The 17,173-nt window shown below is 46.5% G+C and overlaps 1 protein-coding gene across 1 annotated transcript in view; it reads right to left on the reverse strand.

The window, feature by feature from the left end:
- Positions 1-17,173, reverse strand: part of PEX11A (peroxisomal biogenesis factor 11 alpha) — a 158,444-nt gene that overhangs the window by 139,906 nt on the left and 1,365 nt on the right. The window lies entirely within an intron of this gene.

The following is a 17,173-nucleotide window of genomic DNA, read 5'->3' on the forward strand; positions in this document are numbered from 1 at the left end:
GGATTATATTAAAAATTGAAACAAATATTTACAAAACCAGCCTTTATTATTCTTTGGGAATAAATGACACTTGATATACATCACCCTGGGACAACCGTGCATACCTATGTGAGCATGTGCGTAAACAATTGGTATACCAAAATATGTTGATGTTTATAATATTTAGGTTCTAACATGCATGGTGACAGAGGGCGAGGCATATTCGTTTACTAATATGGAATATTCCCCCTACTTCCAATCTCTTTTGAGGACAAAAGAATATATATTTTTTTACATACTCAGGGAGCAATAAGCGCAGGCACCAATTGTTGCAGAATGTTAGAAATAGCAGTTTTGCGGGGGAGGGGGGCGCTGTTGCGCACGACGGACATGGCCGCCTGAAGAGAGAGCTCCGACTCTGATATTAATCCTAACACCTATTAATCCTTTCAGCGCCGTTTTCAAACACTTTAGAAAGAAAGATTGTGGTAGCGGAAGACCTCTGGAGCAGACACCCCAAGGGCTGAGCTAATCCGTTGGAGGAAACTCGACATATTGGGCTGGAGGAGTTTCGGTGGCCAGGGGGAGCTGGCGTGGCCGCTTGCCGAGTCCACGGAAAAGCTGCTGCGTGCCGGGGCTGAACTATCTGAGGCGGGCTGCAGTGGGGGAGGGGTGCTGCGGCCGCTTCCGTACTGCGTCGCCCGCAACACAAGGGCTGTGTTGCCATCCCCGACCCGGGCCGAGGAGCTGCTGGCGACGAGCATCACCACCCGAGGCAGGACGCAACGGATGAGGAGAACGGAGATCCTGCCGACAAGCCAGGGCTGGCTGCGGAGCCCCCGCGGCTGCACTGCAAGTGCCGTGGCCGCCGCCGCCAGGACACTTCATCCGTCCCCCGAGAAGAAATCACAGAGGCCTGCAGAAACATGCGGGGGGGGGTTGTGCCGCACCCCCCACATTGAGTAAGTGGGGCTGGGCGGACGACCCCCCCCATAATAACTGACACTAACGTCTAGCCTAAATCCCTGGAGTGCAGACACTGGGCAGCACCGGGGACACGTTTTAAGGAAACATTGCCAGCGTGTCGAGGAGCCCTGCTACACATCAGCGTATAAGCACGGGGGGGACTGTTGAAGTGGGCATAAGAGACCGCACCCCCCCCCCTGGCACCTGGCGTGGCACATTGAGTGGGGCGAAATTGAAACACCAACACCCCGGGGCAGACAAGGACAATCCTAGGCGGCCCCACCGAACGGAAAGAGGGTGTGGGGGAACCTAATAAAAACTATAAGAACCAAAAAAAAAAAAAAAAAAACGAAATAGAAGAGAAAGCAGAAAAACCCCATCAAGACTGGAGAGGTGCATGGGGACATCCTGCTAAAAGTCGTGTGGGGTCAGTCACTGCAATCCAGGAGACATGCATTAACATTTAAACACCTTAAAGAAAGAAGTGGTGCAGACGGCCAAACCCTCCCATATTGCTCACCAGGCTTGCTCCCACTGGGATAGTTATATACCAATATATAATATGTGGGAGGACATAGTCCACTCTAAGGCTGCACACCGCATCACATGGGACGCACCGAAAGGAAAGGCGCAGGTGGGAAAAAGACCGGCCCGATTGACTCCTTTGCCAGCTCCCAGCCACACAGGGCGCCCGATGGGACGCCGCAGGAACACGACAAGCAGGGAGAAGACCCTCTGGACCGCCTGGCGACACTGGTCCAAAATGGATTTATGGCCGTAAATGTAAAGCTCGACGACATAGTCGCAACGATTGGGTCTCTGAAGGCTAGAGTGAAAAAGGAGAGCACACGTATTACGGAGGCGGAGAACAGGATAAGCACTACCGAAGACACAATGTTGCAACATGGCCGCGACATAGCCCACCTCCAGACGGAACTACGCAAAACTCAACATAAGTGTGAAGATTTAGAATCAAGATCCCGGAGAAACAATATCCGAATTGTAGGGGTTGCGGAAACATTCGGCAAGGGTGATATGGAAAGACAAGTGGAAAACCTGTTGAGAAACATCCTTGGAGCAGACTCTTTCTCCAAACACTTTTTGGTTTAGACGGCCCACCACACGCTAGCACCGTTGCCGAAGCCTGGAGCACCACCTCGCACCATAATAGCTGGTCTCCTCAATTACAGGGACAGAGACTTGATACTACGACTGTTTAGGGAGAAAGGCACTTTACACGTTGAACACAACAGGATCCATATCTACCCGGACTTCTCCGCTGGCATACAGGCACAGAGGCGATCCTACGACATGGTTAAAAAACAGCTGCAGTCACGCAACATACAATATACCCTCATCTTCCCAGCGAAGATGCGAATCCAACATGGTGGGAGGGCCCACTTTTTTCGAGAACCCAACGGAAGCCATGACATATATAGAGGCTTCCATTCCGCTGCCGCCTAGAGACCAGATAGCAGACCAGAACGCCAGACCACGACCCGGAGATGAGATACCAGAAGCAGTTGACTGACTGAAGTAAACCTTCTGCTCCCTAACACTGGGAAGAATTAGGAAATGGGGGAAATCTGTCTTGCTCTTTATTTCCCCTTCACAATAGGGCAGCCAGCTCCTTACCACCCTGAGGAAAGAGCACACTACATAGCGAACGGACTGAATGAAGACTTATTGTTAATCGAGCTGAGAGCCTCCGTGAAGGTGTGCCAGGTGTAAGCAACAGGCGACCCTCAAGAAGGATCCATTAGTTTAAGGGAATGAATGTTACAGGGCAGCATCGTCAAGTTGGGGGAGATGATGTGGGTGGGGGTCCAAAGGCTCATAGGATGTTCAGCTCCGTTGAGCAACGTGGGATGGGGCGGGAGGGGCTGAGGGGTTGGGACTCAGTTGGAAGAGTCCCACAAGTTCAAAATCGTGGTAACATTGCAGCGCATGTAACTCTCCTGAGCACTGGCAAGTCAAGAGTCACACCAAAGGCATATGTAGATGGCTAATCCTGTAAAGTCGGCCCAAGGGCTTCAACTAAAACTTCTTATATGGAATGTCCGGGGTCTGAACAATCTAGCCAAATTGAACAAGGTGGGAGCCTATGTCACCCGGCATCATCCCCAGATAATCATGCTGCAAGAAACTCATGCACTCCAGAGGGTCAACTCCGAGCTCTTGAAAGGGTGGGGTAAGCAAAGATACTATACTGAATACTCATCTCAGGCGAGAGGAGTACTTACCCTGATTCACCCTTCTGTTGGGTTCCAACCGGGGAAAGGTAAAATAGACCCGCTGGGTCGATATGTGATAATATGGGGACACATTGCTGGTGAGGAACTGGTACTAATAAATACATATGGTCCGAATGTAGACGACCCTGAATTCTACATAAATGTAATGCATGAGGTGGGCTTCGCTGGGAGCGAGAAAATATTGTGGGGGGGGGGATTTCAATACCATATTAGATACCACCTTAGATCGCTCCACCTCCACACATAGGAACCCCACAAAAACAGCGGTAATCCTACAACATATCACAGCACAAATGTCATTGGTAGATGCCTGGAGAACACTAAACCCTCACAAGAGACAGTACTCCTTCTACTCCTCGGTGCATGACACGGAATCTCGCATAGATTATTGGCTGGTGTCCGCATCACTTATGGACCAAATCGACAAGAGCGACATACTTCCACGCACCTTGTCGGACCACTCCCCTATCCTAATAGATATGGTACTTGGGAATCTGAAGCCGCCGGTCAGGAGATGGCGAATGCCTCCTGGTATCCTCAAGGATCCGGCAGTGGCAGAGGAACTACATATGGAGGTAGAATTCTTCCTTGAGACCAATAGAGACGCAGTCAGTAGTGCCGTGACCTTGTGGGAGACATTTAAGGCGTGGGTGAGGGGAATCCTGATTTCCAAATCCACGGGGCTGTTAAAGGTGGTTAGGGGAGTACTGGCGCACGTAGAGAAACGGTTAGGGGGGATGCTAGAACAGTGATACACAGCCATACATGAGGACACCACTCTTGCAGACATCAACAGCAACCTACAAGAATTTAATAAACTGGCTACCAGAGAACTACTATACATGGCTACCCCAGTTAGAGCACGCAGGTATGGTGAGGGGAACAGGGCGGGACGCACCCTGGCCAACCTATTAAAAGGACGAGAAACACCATACCCCTATCACCACCATAATAGCAGGGGACGGTACAGTAACCACAAGTGAGGAAGGTATAAATAGAGAATTCTCTCAATTCTATACAGAACTATATGCAAATCACGACCTGAAAACTCCTCAAGCCATTAAGGATTACCTAGATAGCATTACGCTCCCGACGTTGTCAGCAGAGAATAGACTGCTGCTCAACCAGCCCCTCACGTTAGTCGAGATAAGGGAGGCAATTAAATCATTAGCTAGTGGTAAGGCACCCGGCTCTGACAGACTAGGTGCCGAATTATATAAGGAGCTTCGCGAGGAGCTAGCCCCAATACTACTGTCCGTATGGGAAGAGGCCATAGAGATCGGAACACTCCCGACGTCTATGAGGGAGGCAATAATAACGGTACTCCTTAAACCCAGGCGCCCTCCGAACGAAAGGTCCTCATACCGACCCCTATCCCTTATAAACTGTGACGCCAAGGTATTTGCAAAAATTCTGGCAACTAGGCTCCTCCCCAATATGCCCGTGTTGGTACATCCAGACCAATGCAGATTTATCCCCTCCAGGTCAACGGCACTGAATTTGCGTAGACTGTTTTGGTGTTATGGCCCAGATCAAGCCAGAGGCCCAGGCGGTAGCAGTATCCCTGGACGCCGAAAAGGCGTTTGACTCAGTGTCTTGGACATATCGGTTCATGGTACTCGAGAAATTTGGATTAGGCCCATATTTCCTTAAAAGCGTCAAGGTGTTATACACTAACCCGGGAGCCAGAGTTCTGACCAATCGCACCATGTCAGAATGGTTCGGGCTGGGTAGGGGTACGAGGCAGGGTTGCCCATTCTCCCCCATACTATTCGCCCTTACTATGGAACCAGTTGCAGCAGCAATAAGGGAACACCAAATACAGAGGGGGATACGGATGTCGGGCCTGACCCAATCCATTTCACTATACGCGGATGACACCCTGCTGTACATCCGGGAGCCAGACGTACACCTGGGTCCAGCAATGGAAACTGTACACGAATTTGCAGAATACTCTGGCTATAAAACCAATCGCTCCAAATCCGAAATCTTTCCCTTGACCCCTGCCACTAGATGTCCGAGTAACACACACGGCCTACAGTGGTCGCCCGACAAGATAAGGTACCTGGGGTTGATTGTCTCAGGCGATGGGACATCCCTGTTCTCGAACAACTACGACTCCCTTCTGACCACGATCTCTACTAAACTCCGCTTCTGGGCTAAACTTCCCATCTCACTTATTGGCCGGGTGGCTATACTGAAAATGGTCATTCTTCCTAAACTGCTATATACATATTCACCAATGTCCCGTTATGGCCTGGTAGGCGATTCTTTGATACTCTTAGGTCCATAGCAGTGGAGTTTCTTTGGCATGGGGGGACGGTCAGAATGAAGTGGGAGAAAATGGTGGAACCTTATAATCAGGGAGGCATAGCAGTCCCAGACTTCGAACTATATTATCTGGCAGTGCAAGCTCAGTTTGTTAAACACTGGTATGACGAGCAGGACAGCTCACCCCACATTTGTTTAGAAAAACATACTGCACGCCCAACCGACTTGAAGTCAGTCATTTTTGGAGGGAAGCACAGAGATGAATGCCCGTTCGATCCAGTTAGTACAACAGTGTGTGCATGGTCCAAAATGTACTGCAGGCTCGGGTTGGAAACACCTTACTACGCTGAGGCCCCGTTCTGGAACTTCCCTGGCATAGCACCCACATATGATCAGGATGTACAAAAGACATGGGACCCGGACAGAGAATTTAAAATTAAAGACATATTCCCCAATGGTAGATTTAGAACGCTGGAGGAGTTTAAAACGGGGATGGGAAAGGATCAATTGATGATACTACAATACCATAGAATGCGAATGGCCTTTAAGGCTCGGTGGCCAATGTTCCCAGAGGAACCCCCGTCGCACCCATGCCTGTTGGCACTGTCAACCCGGTCGGGGACTGGTGTCTCGCGGCTGTACTCGGCTGTACAAGCCAATACCCCATCGGTAAACAATATAAAGACTTCCTGGGAAACAGATCTGGGGAATACCATAACTGAAGAATCCTGGGGGAGATACTGTGAACTGACCAAGAGGGTCTCCATGAATCCGGGCCTTCGGCTTATCCAATTTAAGGTGTTAAATAAGTTGCACTACACCCCCCAAAAGATTGCAAAATTCACAAAGAACGACCAAGGCAGGTGCCGGAAGTGTGGGGCGGATCAGGCGGATTCGATGCACATGTATTGGAGTTGCCCACACTTATCTGTATTCTGGGGGAGGTGGCGAAAATACTAGAGGAAGTAACACAGATACCTGCAGACCTTACACCACAAAAATATCTGTTCGGGGACATAGGGACACAATCAGAAGTAACTAGAAGACTTTTTAATGTTTCATGCGCAGTGGCAAAAAAGTGTATTCTGCAAAAATGGAAGAGTACACAGGCACCACATGTATGCAACTTTCTTAAGGAATTAATGTATGTTAACGAATGTGAAGAGAACTATGTACTGTCGCTCCCAAATACATGCAAACCGAAGGACATTTGGGCTCCTTTCAGAGTATATTTATGCGAAGCAGACTACCAGTAGCAGCCCGGCAAGGCCCGGTAATATGCCTATTCTGTAACACCATGCTTTATGTTATATTATAAAACTGATGTCTCTGACATGAATTTGCCCGGAATGACATGTTGTTGCAATGTTGTGTACCACAATCATTAAATAAAGTTTTTAAAAAAATAAAAAAATGAAACAGCAATTTTGCGCCCAAAGACAATGCACTGCAAAACGTATGTACTGTACTGTACTTCTGTGGTTCTGTTCATATTTAAGCAACCAGAGCTATTCGGTTATATGGGCTAAGAAGTAATTTTTATTTTTATTTAATTGTACAAGACATTTTTTCCAAAAACGTAATTTCCCATGCAATTTGGTGTTCCCTAAGGCTCTGCTCTGTGTCCTCCTTTTTGTCTCTCTATTTGATTCCTCTCTCTTTCTGCAATCTATTCTGTCATTTGTACACTGATGCACCACATATTTTTCTATCTGTCTCCTTTTTTCTCAGATGAGATTCATTCTACTCTTTCTAGCTGTCTTCTTGATGTCTAGGCATGGATACATGCTCATTTTCTGGGTCTTTATCCTACCAAAGCTGAAGTTCCTTTCTTTCATGCTTCTCTTTCTTGTTCTGTTTCTCCACCTTGCTTTGTTTTTTTCATCCCTCTTTAGCATCTGCTCCCCATCGTGGTATTGTTTTAGACTTTTCTCTTTCATTTTCTGCCCACATTTCTAACGCTGCCCGTACCTGTCTCTTCCATCTGTATATTTGCAAAACTAGTCCTTTCCGTGCCCCTAAGCTTCTTCTTTCTTCATTATTTTTTTCACTGCTTGATTATTGCTTTACTGTGCTTGTTGCACTCCCTGCCTATCAGCTCGCTCGCCTCTGGTTGATTTTTAACTCTGCTATCTGGCTTTTCTTCTTCTTCTTAGCTTCTTTCTATCTATTGGTTGCCCTTTTTCTCCCGGCTTCTAGTTAACTTTCTTTGTATTATCTATAAACGTCTTCATGGCCTTGCCCCCACCAATCTTTCTTTGCTGGTTTCTTGTTGTCTACCATCTCATCCTCTTTGCTATCAGTCTCATTGTCTGCTTAAACCACCCTGTGCCTGAGGATTCAGGCATGGGAGACAACACACAGGATGCACACTGAGCCGGTAAGTACAAAAGGAAATGTACATTACTTCAAGTTACAGCATGTCAGGCAGGAGAATAGGGAGAATGCATTCTTCTGGTCCAAGCTCCCATGCTGAAGTCCTAAGCAACTGACCCTCTCGGAACCACCAGCCCCTTGCATTCCACATTCCATCAGGCATTCTCAGAGCAGCAGCCAGCACACAAGCATGCAAGATATCACACACCACCTTCACTAAACAGAACACAAGAAACCAACCTAGCACTCAAGCATACACAACCACTCAGAACCAAGACCTTACAGACGACAAAGCGCAACAGGAAAACATCCATTCTAGAGTAAAACAAATCCTCCCATATGCTCTGATCTGCCACCCACACCAGGGCCTTGGGCCTGCATCACACAAAAGCAGCAAACCTACCTACACTCACATCCATCAAAAATAATGCATAAACTCCTTACGCCCCTGCCTGTCACGCCAGGGCCTGAGGTCTGCCACCCATGAGCGTAAACCTGCTCAACTACATAGAGAAACCAAACAAACAAACCGGAATCCTGTCATGTCACCAATCACCTCACAAACATCCCGAGAACAAAACCACAAGCACCACAGCACAATAACCCAACGACCACAAGCACCACAACTAAAAGCTCAACCACAACCACATAGCCTGAGGAACAAAGGAAGTCACTCACCAGACAAAGAACGCATTAAAACAAACGTAAGTGCAAGAAAGCAGTACGCTGAAACCCACAAACATTGTTAACTAGTCCATGTTCATGTGGAAACCAAATTTCTCACCCAGACATAGGTTAGTCACACCTATGTCCAGGTGACACTCCAATATACTTATATTAAAACATAAGCAAGCTTCAAAATCTACAAGTCTTTTAACCGGTTATTCTTGTACTCCAAACTAACTTCTCCAGCAATACTACACACCTCCAATGCTTCAAAACTACAAGTTCTGGCTTCCTGCACGACAGTGCACCAACATCAACTCCCTGACAACTAACTACTAGAAGCACACAACCACACTGCTAGCTTCCTGCACAACCGTGCACTAATGTCTACTCCCTGACATTACCAACTCCTAGCAAAACCAGCGTCTTGACAACGTCAAACTCCACGGTCCAAAATTGAGGGGAGCCGGGAGCCATTTTGATCATGCTTGTATCCCAGAAGAGCCTGGTTATCTTGATACCAACAGCTAGCAAGAGCTACTTTCGGCTCTCTAGGCTAACTGATGCTGAACAAAACACACCTATGTGAATATAACTTTGTGTGTATGGAACACTACAAGTAAACATTAGGACACATCTTTTCAAAATTTAAGACGGAGGGGACCATAAATAATGCACCAAAATGATATGATGGAACCATATTTGGAAGTTAAATTTGCAGAACACTATGTACTAGCTCCTCGTTCCCAGTGGTGGCTCCTGGTCACTGGTTAATGCTGGATACCTAGGAGCCGATTTTAGCTCCTGCTTATCCAACCTTTATTTCGAACCCTGAACTCCCTACACAACAGTGAACTAATGTCTACTCCCCGACATTAAGAAACTCCTACCACCACTAGTGCCTTCAAAACAACAACTCCTACTCACAACGTGCAACTCAAAATCCACTGCTTCAAACGCACCACACCATTTCAGAACTTCAAGACATGCGTGTACAGTGACAACGTTAACAGAAACCTCCCGAGGGTAGTGCAAGCACTACCCACAAATAACTTCATAATAAAATATACATTCTCCTAAAATAAAAAGTTGAAAACTACTAAACACATTCTGCTAATGGTGAAACATACATGTTGGTGGTGTACCCATTATTATTCCCCAACCACACACCTCCACTCTTCATGTTGTACCAACTACACCCAAACTTCTTAACTAAAATCGACAAACTACAGTTCAACTATTTATGTTGTTCATAGCGCACAAGTCTGCACCCTAAAACTTTCCAAATCTGTCCTTCCTGGTGTACTTTATCCTTCATGATGAACACTAACATTCATGGTGTACTATTTACACCCCAAGAAAATGCACTAGTATTTAATAACATGTTAACACTTCTGTTTACACTTGATACAAACTCAACACTACACCTCCATTCAACTCCACCTCAATACATCATAAGCTCCATCTATGTGTAACCTACATGACATTACTAATTTCAAAATTCGAATCCCAGGTTCCAAAATATATCATCTTATTTTTACTATATGAAAAAACCCGCATTCCTTCATTTACACACACGCATATTCATGTTCTACACATCCGAACATCTCAGTCACTCATTTAAATTACTCGAAATATAATCAAGTATTCAATACTCCTACGTTCATTACTACACTTCTCATTGTTCCCGATAATATCGTTCTTTAAAATATACTAATGGACAATCCTCATTTCCCAGAAGCAACTATAAATATGTACTTTTAAGTGTAAACATCAAAACCCTAAATTGTTGCTCAAGTCACCAACTCCTAAGCGAAATCGCTGCAACATCACTTATTCCGCAGCCAGCAGCACATCTTGGGAAACGTCCTCCACCCTCTCGTGCTGCTGAACAAACACACTATTTAGAATTCTGTGTCTCCGGGGCCACTGCAATATAAAAACAGTACCTAATCTGTGAAGCCTCATGCTCCGGAGCCATTTCATTTAAAAAAAAAAAAAAAAAAACCTCTACACAGTGCTCCACGCAAGAAAAAACCAAACTTCTCTCCTCTACACCTTCAGTCGTCTGTAAGACACACATTCATGCCTGCATGAAAAGCACAATACTCAAATGTCATCACTCCCTACTGTTGCAGAATTTGAAACCTCCAACATGGATAGACCGTCTTTCACATCCTCACTATGAAATCCTCAGCAGTCCTGCACTCGTTCTTTGAGTGAACCAAAATGTTGCCTGCAGCTTTGCGTTCCAGCATCCGTAGAAGGCATGGGCTAACCACAACATTTGAGGGCAAAGGAGGCCAAATGCATTCTCAAACCCTCCATCTCACCGCAGCAACCATTCCGAGCGGGGATGGCACTCCAAACGGCATGTGCAGTGTCGGGATCACTGCATGGCCGTGTCTAAGGAACTAAATGTCCCAGAAAGCTCCAGCGCAATGGCACTCGTCCAGGGTTCGGTCATCTGCCGGTGGCTCTTGCCAACTGTTAGGAAAGATTTCTCTTTACTGCACCTTTACTTCCATTTTTATGGACCCCCAAACTTTTTGCTTTTATTTTTGATCCGGACTGGTACTTTCACAGTGCAGGGAAGCGTTAAGCTTCACTACACTGTCATTTGCTCATCTGTTATGGGGAAACTGCCATGTCGTTGAGGCTGTCAGTACTGGGAAACATGATTCCCCTTAGTCTTGTTACTTTGTTACTACTTTTAGTAACTTGTTATCACTTTTGGTAACTTTTATCAGTGTACAAGGCATCTTACAATGCAGTGCAATGGGGTACACTTGTTTTTGCCCTATACTAACACTTTGCAGGGGTGTCCTTGCCTTTAGATTGCTTCCCCTCAGGTGAAGAGTGCAGATAGACTAGATTCTTTGGAAAATAGCAGTGCTGGAGCTTATGCTCCCATCCCAGACCTGCCTCTTAGTAATGTATTCTCTGAGGATAGTGTTCAGGTAGAAGGTATAAGTACCTCTACTGTTAGGAACACTGGGCCCAGTCTTACCGAACTAGCTTCCTCAATGGTAAACCCACAGGGTTTGCCAGAAATCCTGTGGAGGATACTCAGTTGACTGGTGGGCGCGCCCCTCTCTCAATGTTCCAGTAGCACCTGTCAGTAGAGCGGCTAATAGTGAACTAGTCAGGGCATCTGTCAATGTAAGGACAGATGTTCCTAGAAGAGCTCTGGGTGAGATTAGTCTTCAAGACTTAGGTCCTGATAGACACTAACAAGGCCCTTTCAAACACTGGGTCTCAGAAGCAGGGTGCCTTGGTCAAGCTTAAGGGAAAGCCTAGGCCTAAGGGGATCCCCATGGCCAGAGGAGTCAGAAGAAGAGGCAGCGGAAAGGGGAATATTCCCCCCTGTCCTACCTACAACATATGTTGGGGTAGTTGATAGAGTCCCTATTCCTGGTTTGGAAGAAGGGCTCCCAGAAAGTCTTGGGTCCTATAGGGCTCCTGAACTACCTAGCATGCTGGTAGAGGAGACCCCTAAGGGAGAGATTAGTATGGGCCAAAACAGAAGGAAACCATCTTACCTAAGCTTGTGGAGAAAGGCTTGCTTCCAGTGGGAGGGTTCTCCTCCAGTGAAGCAAAGGATACAATATGAAGGTGGGTTGCTGGAAGGTAAACCCACAGAGCCCACCAGAGAAAACCCTAAGAGGTTGGAGGTTTCACAGGAGGTGAGGCCCTTACTCCTACAGTTGTGGTGCGACATTCCCATAGTGGTTCATCCTAGTGTTAGGATACCACCAGAGTGGTCTAACACACTTTCTTGCTGGCCCATGATGGGGTCCAGAAGAACCCCACTGTAGGGGTCTTCCTCTCCGTCAACAGGTTGACAGAAGTGAGACATGTATTCATATTTTCCAGAGTTCACTTTTAGGAGTGGACTTATTTGTACCAGATGCAAGGTCTGATTTGTTCAGCCCTTTGACCCTGGAGACCTCAGGCAGTAAGATGAAATTGGTGGTTGCTGATCACAAGACCATATGCCTTAATGCCAACCCACAGAGAATGACTGCCAAGTCATTCATTAATGCCATACTGAATGACAGTCCCAGAGGTAGCTCCTCTGCTGTACTCAGTAGTGGTCAGACCCAGTGGAGGGAAAGGGAAGTGACCTGGCAAGTGTCCCTTAGCTGTCATCCACAGGAACGTGGTCTGAGGGAGGGAACTGAATCCCCGAACACCTGTGAGTGGTCTGGGCCTTGCCATGCTTCACAGCTTACGAAGGGAAACTATTCAGACGGCTTTGGTGGACCTGTTGAGGTTGCCATAAAATGTCCCATGAATAGTGTGGAGGAGTCTATCTTGAGAGATAGAATAGGAGCCCTGCGTATGGCTATAGAGAGGGAGCCAGAGAAATCTGCGTGTCTCCCTGCCCTATGCCAAAGTAGCCCTTCTTATGGCTTCAGCGAGGATGACCTAGTGTCTCCTCATCTGACCCCACATCAGCAAGGTGAGTTGGAGAGTTTGCTGAGGCAATCTTCTCACGTGTGGTCACTGAACCCCTCTATAACAGATTGGTGTTAACCAGACTGTATTTTGGGAGTTGGTGAACCCACCAAGTTTGGGTGGTGTTGTGGTTCAGAACAGAAAAGAAGTTCTGACAGTTGCTGTGAAATCCATCATGTGTTGGAACAAGGAGGGTTTGAGCACTCTGGCTCTCTAGGATCCGGTTCTGAGGATCTGGAGGGACATACAGGTAAAGCCAGTTCAGAATTCTGGATTGACACTAGAGCTCTGTATTCTGTCCCTAAGACAGAGACACTCTTCACTAAGAGGTAACAACTTGGTGGACCAGCTCTGTACTGAAAAGTACAGTTGCCTTTTTGATTTCTCTGCAGGATATGGCAACATATCCCTTGCAGTCGATGCTGAGAAGGAGACAGCAGTTTCGCCCTTTTCAGATCCTTACTTCAGTGTATGGACTTCTGGATTGGTGGCTGCAACTGACACCTGTCACACGAGCTTAGCCCCTGTTCTGAATGGGAAAATGGATCTAAGCAGTACATGTCTGGATGATATGGCAGGTTCAACCCCCACTTGGAAGGAACTGGGGATAACTCAAGAGACTGGGTGTCGGGACCTTCATCAAGCTAACTTGTTTAGGGAGACGAGCAAATGTCAAACTGAACAGGAGCCATTGGCCTTCCTTGAACATGAGTTTGGTGTTTGCAGGGACAAGATGCAACCTCGCCAGTGAAGTACTTCATGTACAGAACTGTGCAACCCCCACTACCCAATCCCAAGTGAGGACTTTCCTGGGCCTAACCGGAAAACACAGGAGTAAAGTGATGGGCTATAGCAATATAGCTGCCCCTCTGACTGCCCTCACTACTCATAGGGGACCTAAGGAATTTGTATGGACCCTTGAGTGTGAGAAGGCCTTCACTGGCCTGAAAGAATCCTTAGTTCAGGCCCCTGATTGGAAGAGTCCTTTCTTAGTGCAGGCAGATGCCTATAACAATGGGATAGTTGTGAAATGTTCACAGATTGATGAAAAAGGTGAGGAACAACCTATATGTCATATCAGCTACCAGTTTAGGTGTGGAGAACTCAGGTGAACACAGGTGGAGAAAAGTCGTTTTTCCATCATATGGTGTCTTAGGAAGTTGAGGTCCTACCTCCGTGGGACTCACTTTACTGTGCATACTCACCCTAAGCATTTGAAGTGGTTGGTGGATATTGAAGGAGAGAATCCAAAATGGCTCAGGTGTTTTGTGAGTCTGCAGGTCTTGAAATTCACTATTGGGTATGGCCAGATTCCAAATTTAGCAATTCTGATGAGCTGTCCAACTAGGCTAACCGGCTGGAACAGAGTACCCATCCAGGGGTGCATTAGTTCCCCCTGTCCCTAGTCTTGGAGGGGGGAGACGAGTGTTAGGAAAGATTTCTCTTTACTGCACCTTTCCTTCCATTTTTATGGACCCCGAAACATTTTGCTTTTATTTTTGATCCTGACCTGTAATATTTACAGTGCAGTGAAGCCTTACGTTTCACTGCTCTGTCTTTTGCTCATCTGTTATGGGGATCCTGCCATGTCCTTCAGGCTGTCAGTACTGGGAAACATTGTTTCCCTTAGTCTTGTTACTTTGTTACTAGTTTTAGTAACGTGTTACCACTTGTGGTAACTTTCATCCTTGTACAAGGCATTTTACAAAGCAGCACAATGGGGTACACTTTTGTTTTTGCCCTTGACTAACACTTATGGACAAGCTAGTGGCAGCAGTGACTTTTTACCTTTTTTTGGTGCTTTTCATTTTAGCTTTACCACGTTTACCACATTTACCACATTTGGCTACTAACTGTGGCTAGTGTCCAAACATGCCCGTGCCACATGGTTTTTCGCTTGTTCTTTGGCCATCTTGTTCTTTAGCCTTCTTCCTGGCCTGTGAGACCAGGAAAATCCTTACATGGACTTCCAGTGCCCGGGAAAGCAGAAGCTTTTGGCGGACTACTGGAGGGATATATGTGTGTTTGCTGGCAGGATGTGGGCTGGGACTGTCTGGTCCCAATCCACAAACTGTTTTCAGTATGTCTGAGTGGTATGCACGAGTGTTCCTGCCAATGGTCCCGATTGGATCACTGCTGGTGTGTGTGTGTGTCTGGCTAGTACTGCTCTTGGGAGTTTCGGCTCTTACCTGGCTTTTAGGATAAGAAGAGGACCCCTGCAACCACTCTTCAGAGATCCTAGAGTAACCTGAAGGAGCCAAGACTCTTGTGCAGCTGCAAGACCCGTTAAGGGACCGAAGACCTGACTGAAGAAGGCCTGGCGACCAACTTCTGATGCTGTCCTGGTAGAACCCTGTCTTGCTCTTGACCTTCAGCAATCCTGTGAAGGAGCTGCGACCCTTGGAGTGGATGGAACATCCATTCCGAACGTCTGCTCTATATCCTGCGAGACCCGTCAGAAGTGTCCTGGGATCGTCCTGTGGCTGACCAGCACTGAGTTTAGGCTACCATGCTGCCGACATCGCCGTTCAGAGTTGAGGCCTGGAACTTGGGGGATCCTGAGCTTGTCGTACAAGACTTACCTCAGCAAAATTTCAGGAAAAACCTTGGTCCTTCTTCCATTGACCTGCCAAGACCTGGAAGAATTGGAGTATGGGGAGTAAGTTATAGTGGTTCTTACCTGCCCCTAAACTCCCTTTAAAAGTTTTGATAACTTTATACTTTGGGCTTACCATAGCTTGCTACCGCAAGCCTTCCGAAAGTCGGGGACACTGCTATTAGTTAGAATACACTGTCATCTAATCCTTGGAACTGTTCACTGGACCCCAGAGGCCCTAACTTCATTTTTTCCTGCATCACAAACTGTGTCGGAACTTTCCTGAACTTTTGGGCATAAGGCACCAGACAATTTAGGAAAGGACTTTTGAAGTTAGAGTTAATTCTCTGTGGACCTCTAGTACATAAAACCAATCTGCACTTTCTTTTACAGGAGTTTGATTTGTATTATGTCCTACTCTAGTGCCTGGATATATGTAATTTATTATTAGTGTTGGTTGATTCTACCTGTTAGTAGTCATTTTTCATAGTGATATTTGTCACTAAATAAATAACTGTAGTTTTATACATAATGTCTAAGTTTGATTTGTGATTTCGATTGTGTGTACTCGTTGTGGACCCTTTACACCCTTGTCACACCTACCATGAACTGGTTTGGCTACAGCTCCCTACAGCTACCCACAGTTGTCCTGTCACAATATAGGTTGGCCTTCTATACATCTGTCCACCATGTCAGAGTATAGAAAATCAGTCCTAACACCGACCTCCACACGGCCACTGTTGTGGGAGCCACAACCATCTGGACTCCTCCTGGCTCACCACCTCAATGTCCCACAGTGCAGGCATGGCCCTCAGCACACAGTCGTGCTTCTTCTGACACAATACTTGCTGAATTCCTGAGCAACAGTCACTCTCAGAACCACCAGCCCATTGCATTCCCCATTCCAACAGGCATTATCAGAGAAGCCACCAGCACACAAGCATGCAACATACCACAGTGCCCAAAACCGCTTTTGGTCATTCTTAGTTCTGGACCCTAAACATTGGAGCGCGCTCTATAATAACATCTGAGGTTCTCTTTCTTTAACTAATTTTCAATCCTGTTTGAAAATTAATTTTCTGTCTCCACTTTCTTTTTTTAAGGTGTTAGTAATGTCATAGCCTTTTAGTCACAAACTGTTCAACAATAAAAACCCAAACTACAATTTACAGCCCCCCTACCCCTGCTCCCCAACAAACAGCATGTCTCTACTTTCTTAATCTGTGCACTGTCATTGTTAATGTTTTATTGAACTGTTTCAAATCTTATGTACAGTGCTTTGGCAAAAGTGCTTTGTAAATGATAATGTGTTATTTATATAGTGCCTTAATCCAAAGCGCTTTACAGAGCACATTTTTAAATACAATATCCCCCAACCGAAATTGGTACTCATTTATCGACCTTGGACGGATGAAAGGCCGAGTTGGCCTTGCCGGGATTCGAACCTGCAACTGCTCCGATCACGCTCAGATCGCAGCAGCGATCGCTCAACCCACTGAGCTATCCTACCCAGTTTAATAAATCTCAATAAACACAAATGCAAATATTTTTAAGGGGGCATATTGCAGCCTTTAAATGCATGCCTTGTTTCCAGGGCATATGT

This window comes from Ambystoma mexicanum, chromosome 11 (genome assembly GCF_040938575.1).
Source record: "Ambystoma mexicanum isolate Mex_15411 chromosome 11, UKY_AmexF1_1, whole genome shotgun sequence".
NCBI classification, from domain to species: domain Eukaryota; kingdom Metazoa; phylum Chordata; class Amphibia; order Caudata; family Ambystomatidae; genus Ambystoma; species Ambystoma mexicanum.